Raw genomic sequence first — 7,374 nt, 5'->3', positions numbered from 1 at the left:
GGGAACTGAAGGTAACCGGATACATTGACATAGTAACAATATTTATTTTTGTTTCCACTGTCACCCCCATAGTCTTTCACTCCATACTAACCCCCCTAATCCTTACACCTTTTCATTAGTAACAAACTCCTTCCTTCCTTTTGGCATCACTGAAACTTGACTCACCTCCTCTGACACAACCTCTCCAGCTGCACTTTCGTATGGTGGATTCCACCTTTCTCATACACCCCGACCCTCAGCAATGCCACAGGCTGATCTCCTCTATGCCACGCCGCATTGATGCAGTAATTGATGCAATAGGCGCCCTGACCAAGTATTGAGGGCATTTACTGAACATACATTTCAGTCGGACGACATTTCAGATTTTAAAATCATTTTTCAAGCTGGTGTTATAAAGTATTCTAATTTACTGAGACTCAGACAATGATTATATTCTAATTTTGTGAAAAGCACCTGTATGTGTGTGTGTACAGTTGTGCTCAAAAGTTTACATACCCCGGCAGAATTTTTGCTTTCTTGGCCTTTTTCAGAGAATATGAGAGATAACACCAAAACTTTTTCTCCCCTCAAGGTTATCGGTTGGGTGAAACCATTTATTGTCAAACTACTGGGTTTTCTCATTTTAAATCATAATGACAACCCAAAACATCCAAATGACCCTGATCAAAAGTTCACATACCCAGGTGATTTTGGCCTGATCACATGCACAGAAGTTGACACAAACGGATGTGAACGGCTACTAAAGGTAACATCCTCGCCTGTGACCTGTTTGCTTGTAATCAGTGTGTGTGCATAAAAGCTGAGTGAGTTTCTGGGATCCAGACAGACTCTTGCATCTTTCATCCAGCCACTGACATTTCTGGATTGTGAGTCACGGGGAAAGCAAAAGAATTGTCAACGGATCTACCGGAAAAGGTAGTTGAACTGCATAAAACAGGAAAGGGATACAGAAAGATATCCAAGGAATTGATAATGCCAGTCGGCAGTGCTGACAAAAGTCAGTAAGTTATCCCTTATCAGGATAAAGCCTCTATTCAGCATATTCACCATGATTCATAAGATAAACTGTTGCCTCCTATAGATGCCATTCAGTGGTTTCAACATCCACTGTAAAAAAAATGTAAATGTTTTAAGTACGTGTTTTACAGGATACCATTGTATGGAATGGTGGCGACTATTACACCATTCCATACTATTATATGGTAATATGGCACCATAATAGCGCTTCAAGCAATTAGACAACAAATATCCAGACCAGTATAAATAGTTGGCCAGATGACGAGATCTATGAATAAAAACTAGATATTATATTTAGCATTCCACAAAAATAAAAAAAAATTAAAAAAGTGGCATTTTTTGGGAGCTGCTGTTGGCCCCCATCCACCTTTTTCACTCCTTATACTTTGTTCTCTCGGCCGCACCTCTGCCCTTCACCAGATATTACGGTGCACTGGCTCCTGGACGTGACTGATTTATGATTTTGTCTTCTATTTGTACCCATTATTTTCATCGTTGACCCAATGACAGGGCAGGATTTATTGTTACTTACCATTACATTTGCTGGATATTCCGCGGGTTACCCCTATAGGGTAATGTGTCAGATTGGTTCGGGTCTTTAATATTTTTCTATTTTTTGTTTTATGGAATGCTAAATAAAATATCTAGTTTTTATACATGGATCTCTTCGTCCGGCCAGCTATTTATACTGGTCTGGACTGGGGGTCCCGTCACCAGCTGGTCTACATCATGGGCAGGGAGGGAGGCCCAGACACATTTCTTGCACAGGGGCCCCAAGTGGTCAGTATTGGCCCCTGGGCAAGGGGCTGCTATGTTCCCACACCCTTGTGCCCCACAAATAAATGTGTGTGGTGCATAACACTCATGTTGTGGTCGCAGGCCTCTGCTAAGCATAACATTGCTAATGTATGTTTGATTCCTGGTCAAGCACACTCACTACGTCTTATGTTTTTTCTGTATCTGCACTTATGCACTTTGTGGCCTTTTTTCTTCTTTCCCCTGTTTCAACTGTTTATGTAGTTATAGATGTTAATAAACAATTTGCATTTTTTTCTAATAATATTTTGGACTATATGGTCGTTTTTTGGGGTGCTCTTTTTGATATTCGTTAGTATTGTCAGTCAGTCCGTCATTTAGTCCCTTATTATGTACCATGATTTGCAATATGTCTTCTTAGTATTTAATATTATTTAAAATGGTACTATTTTCTATGTTGAGTTACATTTTCGTTTTCAAAGTCCATAGCATAGCACATTCTGAGGTCCGCTCGTCCTGAGCTATCCCTTTCTTCTCTAGCACCTCTAACCCCTGGGATACGCCGTCCGGCTCTGCAGCTTCCATGAGTCCTGTCCCAACTCCCTTAGGCGATTCTCCATCCAACTTCCTCTCCTGAAAAGATATTGAGGCACGCTTTCTCAGTGCCTCAGTTCGACCGTAGGCCCCGGACGGTCCGGAAATGTCCCCTCTTGGTTTATGGCTGACGTTCCGCTGCTGAACAGCCCATGCTCCTCGTGCCCTCAGACATCCAACTACTGCTCTCGCTCCATCTAATTTCTTACTCTCCCAGCACTATCCAGTAAAGCTACGTTCACATTTGCTCCTTACTCCGAACCTATGGTAAGACCTCCGGCTTCTTCATTACTCCGAGCAGTATTTCCTCCGACTGCTGCACCAGCTGCAGTTGCCATTCGAACCTCGCTGGTTCTCTACGGTGTGCTAAGCAACACCATCAGCTGTCTCTGTCCAGAAGAAATCCATGGTGCTCCACCTCTACCTGCTCACTCTTCCTCTCTCTCACCGAGAGCCGGCCCACTCTGCTTCAGGCGTACTCTTACGTTGCTCCGTCTTTTCCGGGGTAGAGCGCCTTCAGGCTCACCTGTTTTTGTGAGCAGGGGATTCTTCTTCTTCCATCTAGGGTGGGCATCGATCACGATGAGAAGTCTTCTCCAGGCAAGCCATCTCGTGGGCTGGACAGGCTTATGCGTCATTTTGCACCACGGACGCCTATGACAGAGCCTCCTCTAGTTTTCACACCTTCGTCTGCCATCTCAGGTCCCTCGACAATCACCATCTTAGCTTTTTTAGGGGTCCCTCCGCTTTCTTTGTGCAAGGACTCTAAATCCTGCAGTTGTAAGGTGTGCAGAGCGAGGGGCTGCTGTGTTCCCACACCCTGGCACCCCACAAATAAACGGTGTCCCAATTCTCCTGTGCTATGCGTGTGGTGTGTAACACTCACGTTTTGGTCACAGGCCTCTGCTGTCTCCGGTTCTTCATCTTCAGGAACTGCCGCCCAGATATTAGGAGACATCAAATTCGTTTTATAATAAAGAAGTTTACTTAAATGTCCATTTTCATCATATTGAGACATGCAGTATTGTATTAGGCACACACTTTTTCGTTTTCAAAGTCCATAGCACGTTCTGGTGTCCACAACCCTGGCACACCATCCTAACTAAAGAACTGAGGCAGGCTTCCAGGGGTGTCGAGCAGAGAGGGAAAAGATGTCACTCCAACGAGCACTTAATCAGATTCAAAGAGTCAGAGGTGTATCTAGCCTTTCCTGCACCCGGGGCAAAGGATCAGTTTGGCGCCCCCCCCCCAAACCTCCCCCATTTCTACCTTAATGTCCAGATTTGTGCCCCATACTGCCCTGATTTGTGCTCCCATAATGTCCCGATTTGTGCCCCCATAATGTCCAGATTTGTGCCCCCATAATGTCCAGATTTGTGCCCCCATAATGTTCAGATTTGTGTCATGTCTAGATTTGTGCCCCCATAATGTCCTGATTGTGATTTGTGCCCCCATAATGTCCTGATTTGTGTTGTGCCCCCTTATAATGACCTGATTTCTGCCCCCATCCCATCCGCATATCCCCCCCCCCTATATCCTATATCATGATATGTTCCTCAGTCTTGATCCAGCCCCTGGCTAAGCCTTTGCTTCAGACAGTCCTCAGTCACAAGTGACACATACCGTTGCTGCGTTGCCCCTGGCTGAGTCCCGACCCCTCCCCCTATCATGCATGCAGGCAGGCTCCATATGCCCGACCCCAACCAGCCCCCTTAAATTTCAAACATCATTTCTAACTGATTGATTCTATTAGTTAGGTCGGTGTCTTCAGACTTCTTCAGCTCCACTACGCGGTCCCCATGGCCGCGGTCTGGAGCACTTACTACCGTCCGCGGCACCGACCGGACTCCAACACACACCCGAACACCGGCGCAACCCAGCATCAGCCTGTCACAGCTCAGTGACGTCAGCCGCTGCTGCCTGGCGCTTCCCTGATGCGGAAGTGCCAGCGGCGGTCAGCGCCTCTCAGCGGTCGTCAGGGGCGTTGCTGGCTTAAACTGAGAAGGGACTCGTGGCGACGCGCAGCACTTGAGCCGGCTGTTAATTTCTGGTGGCCCGCTGGCGCCCCCGTCGGCAGCTCTCCTCCTGCTCCCTCTTTGACAGCTTACAATCTGGCTTCCGACTGCATCATTCCACTGAAAGACTTGGCCCTATCCTGGATCTCATCATACCTAACAGACCGGACATTCAGCGTCTCCCCCTCACACACCACGTCCTCACCTCGCCCTCTATCTGTCGGAGTCCCGCAAGGTTCAGTCTTAGGGCCCCTGCTCTTCTTCATTTACACCTTTGGCCTCGGACAGCTCATGGAGTCTCACGGTTTTCATGACATTGGTATTGTCGACTACCCCCTTATTAAGTGCCTTCCCAAGGGATCACCGACCCCCTTTTCCTTCCCAACCTCCGAATAACGACATGAGTCTCAAGTTGGATATAATTGGCCACAGCGGCCTTTATTATTACAAACAAAACATATAACCATAAACAGCTGGAAAGGGGTCCTTGAAGCTAAAATCTGGTGTCACCCATAGTATGAACAAGTGGACAAGAGACCAACCGTAGATTACTCTCAGCCGTTACCCCACAGGCTCGAGAGCACCAAAATACCCCGAAGGGTTACCATTGTCCACTTCCAACTTAGGACTCTGGCCCACCATTACCAAGATTCCCCCAGATCACCAGACCCGCAACCAAAACTTAAACCAACTGGAGAGTCCGTATCCCGATGGACCCCCCAGGCCAATTTAGCACCAACTCCAAGGACCCCTCCCCCCGCCACCATGAGGATACTTGACCCCCTCAAGTAACCGAAACCCCACCAACCTTAACCGCTATGGCCCGCTCAATTCCCGACTGCAACCCCAGAGCCCACAAATCCATGCCCACCGCGTTTAGATGGACCCCGTCTCCCAAAAGAAATTGGTCACCACCACGCTCCAACTCAAAATGGCGCACGGCCATACCTCCGTTTCGCACAACAAAACCCGACAGGGCCCGGTTCACCTTAATCCGGGCTCTATTTATCTTGTCCACCGACCTGGCGTGCCTCCAAGATGTACGAGGAACAATCTCGGACCACACGATCGACATCTCCCGAAACGAAACCCATAACCGGAGCATGTCGTGTTTTATGTCCCGTATTAACTCTCGACAAGGACGAATTCCCAGGTCGTTTCCCCCAACGTGCAGAACCAAAATGTCAGGAGGCCTATCCAGACGAATGCCATTGTGTACCTCCTCCAGGACTCTGTTCCAACTTAAACCCCAACCACCTGATGACGGCCACGTCCCTGGAAAACCCGAGCTGTCTTCCATCCTGCCTGACGTCAGCCCGTCTCGCGCCCCAGTACACATATGAGTGGCCGACGATCCACACCAACAACGAGGATGGACCTGAAAAACATAAACAACTTAGACAAAAGCCCACACACACAAAATATCAACCGTTCCCAGATGCTCAAGGCCTCACATAACTCCGATAGCGGCCTGATTCCCATCGCCCAATCCTTTGCACCACCTCCGGAGCCAATCCGTTTTGCGCCGCCTCGGTGGCAGCCCCAATCCGGAAAGAATGGGAGGCGAACCTGGCCGCATCTACCCCGATGGCCTTTAAACACTGCCGAAAAACCGCTACAAACTGATATTTGGACAGGAAAGACCCATCCTCGTGACACAACAACGGCCCGTCACCACGCGGATGCAACCTAACAAAAGCCTGCCAGCAACGAATAGGACACATCACAGAACCAGGAACTGCGCCCAAAACAACTTTTTTACCCCGCCCCATCTGATCTGTCTTAGACTTCCGAATCCAAAACTGCATTGACCCTTCGGAAACAAAAACGTCCACCGCCCACAGACCCCCTTGACGAACCGTAGTGGGCGACACCAATTCCCCAATCCTCAACGCTCCGTAAAAGGCCAAAGAAAAAGCTAAGCGAAAAAGCGCAACCTCGCAGCTGGAAACGCATACGTCACTCAAACGTGCCCCCAACCGCTCCAACATTTCAAAGGACACCGGGCGCCTACAATCTCCTCGGCTGCCTGATCTTCTCAGCCCCTTCGCAGCCTGCTTTACCAAAAAGGACTTTGTCACGTCCTGAAAGCCCCGAAGCCTGAAACCAAAGGCTAAAGCCGCAATCGTCCTATCCACCTTTGCAGCCGACCATCCCTGATCCGCCCCATGTCTCAACCACAGCAACAATGCCCCCACCTGATCAAAACCCGTACTCCCGACACCGCAATCCGCCAGCCAACTCTCCCAACTGTTCCATACCGCCTTATAAACCGACCACGTACTCGGGGCTAAGGACGCTTGAATTAAAGGCTCTGCAGCCCGGACACCACGTTCCAGAGTTCCGCCGGGCATTCCAGGCCCGTCTCCTCGGCATCCGGCGCCAGCGACCGGAAACGCTCCCACTGGAAACGAGACAAAGAATCGGCAATGCAATTATTAACACCAGGCACATGCGAAGCTGTGAAATAAGCATTCAGGTGTAAACAAGACAAAACCAACTGCTGAAGCACTCTGATCACCGGGGGAGACGCCGTCGTCAAACTGTCAATGGCGCACACCACAGCCATATTATCACAGTTAAAGCGCACCCTTTTGTTCCGAAATTCGTCGCCCCAAATCTGCACCACCACCAAAATCGGAAAAATTTCCGCACCAAACCTGTTTCAACCCAGGCTTCTGGCCACCTGGCCGCACACCAACGGCCCCCAAAAAAGGCCCCAAAACCAATACCGCCTGAAGCGTCAGTGAACAAGTCTAAATCAGCATTGCCCACTGCCTCCTCCATCATCAATGAACGCCCGATGTAACAAGACAAAAAACGGTCCCAAACCTCCAAGTCAGCCTTATGCTCAGCTGACAAACGCACAAAATGATGCGGGGCGGTGACCCCGGCCGTAGCACTGGCCAATCTACGTGAAAAAATTCTCCCCATGGGAATAATTCGACACGCAAAATTCAACTTTCCCAAAAGCGACTGCACCTCACGCAGT

Source organism: Ranitomeya imitator, chromosome 4 (assembly GCF_032444005.1).
Source record: "Ranitomeya imitator isolate aRanImi1 chromosome 4, aRanImi1.pri, whole genome shotgun sequence".
Lineage (NCBI taxonomy): Eukaryota > Metazoa > Chordata > Amphibia > Anura > Dendrobatidae > Ranitomeya > Ranitomeya imitator.
This window is presented reverse-complemented; position numbering follows the sequence as displayed.